The following is a 1,520-nucleotide window of genomic DNA, read 5'->3' on the forward strand; positions in this document are numbered from 1 at the left end:
TAACACCAAATTTAACACACCTGCTCCCCATTCACACCTGAGACCTTGTAACACTAATGAGTCACATGACACCGGGGAGAGAAAATGGCTAATTGGGCCCAATTTGGACATTTTCACTTAGGGGTGTACTCACTTTTGTGGCCAGCGGTTTAGACATTAATGGCTGTGTGTTGAGTTATTTTGAGGGGACAGCAAATTTACACTGTTATACAAGCTGTACACTCACTACTTTACATTGTAGCAAAGTGTCATTTCTTCAGTGTTGTCACATGAACAGATATAATAAAATATTTACAAAAATGTGAGGGGTTTACTCACTTCTGTGAGATACTGTATGTATGTATATATATATATATATATAAATTCAATTTTCATCTAAGTGTGTGAATACTGCTTGAATACATCTCTTTTTTTTATTTAGACTGATTAAAATATTGCTGTGGTCAGTAATCTCACATATCACTATTATATAAGGTCCCCGTTTCACCAGCCTTTAAAAAGAAGGCATAGCAAGATAAGGCGATATTTATTGTCGAGTAAGCTATTTACTGATGAGTAGCCTTAATTCAGTAGATCCCAATATTGCTCTGCAGTCTCACCATTAAATCTCTGTTAAAAACTGCTAATGAATAAAATGCCCTGCTCAATGTATATGCACAGTTTAATATACTTAATATTTGACTATTTTCGATGCGCACCCAAACAATATGACAATGGGATACCGGCGCCCCCTGCAGGTCGAAAGCGAAAGCGCAGTTCTTGACCGCATATCCTGTCAGAAAGGGGCTTGTGGGAGGACACGATTTAAAGGAAGCACCAGAGAGCTGCGAGAGAGGTACCGCGTGTTTATCATTTCCTAACTTGTTTGTAACTTTTATCACTGATACATGTTAGAACCAACAGGCCTAACTATAATGCTTATTAGAACCAAAGCCTTTTTTGACTTTTTTTTCATCTGGCTAGCGTTATGCCACACGTTTAAAATTACTAAACGCAATTAATAACTTTAATACACTGTAAATATGTATAATTTAAATAATTGATAACTTGTTTGTGATTCACCCAAGGCTCTTTTTCCGTGAATTTAACCGTTCACGAACAGTAGCCTACACAACAAGAAAGATAACAATACAGTTAAAAAAAAAAATTAAAATCTAAAAATTACAAACTACACACCTCAGCTATAACGACACGGCGTAGAAGATCGATAACGTTGGAATCACTTTGAGAACGATTTGTTTTCCAGTTGATTACCTGCAAAAAAAACAAAAACAAACAAACTCGTCAAAGCGCTCTGCAGTTGTTCACAGAACTTAACGGAAGCTCGCCAAGAATAAACATCGTCCGTTGGTGTCGACGTTAATATAGTTATGATCATATTTATGGTTCTTGGTGTGAATGGGCCTGTAGATGAGACTTTGGACTTTCGTCTGCATGACTATAAGCATGTTTGTATAAGCCGAAGGTTGATGAGTAGCAACAATAGGCAATATAAAAAAAAAAAAAAAATATATATATAT

The 1,520-nt window shown here is 36.1% G+C and overlaps 1 protein-coding gene across 1 annotated transcript in view; it reads left to right on the forward strand.

Moving 5' to 3' along the window:
* Positions 1-798: 798 nt before the first annotated feature.
* Positions 799-1,520, forward strand: part of nlrp3 (NLR family pyrin domain containing 3) — an 11,066-nt gene continuing 10,344 nt past the window's right edge. The window contains exon 1 of the mRNA XM_016448814.1: positions 799-835. The gene's annotated coding sequence lies outside the window, so the exon portion shown is untranslated. The remainder of the gene's footprint in view (positions 836-1,520) is intronic.

This window comes from Sinocyclocheilus anshuiensis, unplaced genomic scaffold (assembly GCF_001515605.1).
Source record: "Sinocyclocheilus anshuiensis isolate Anshui unplaced genomic scaffold, SAMN03320099.WGS_v1.1 scaffold968, whole genome shotgun sequence".
Lineage (NCBI taxonomy): Eukaryota > Metazoa > Chordata > Actinopteri > Cypriniformes > Cyprinidae > Sinocyclocheilus > Sinocyclocheilus anshuiensis.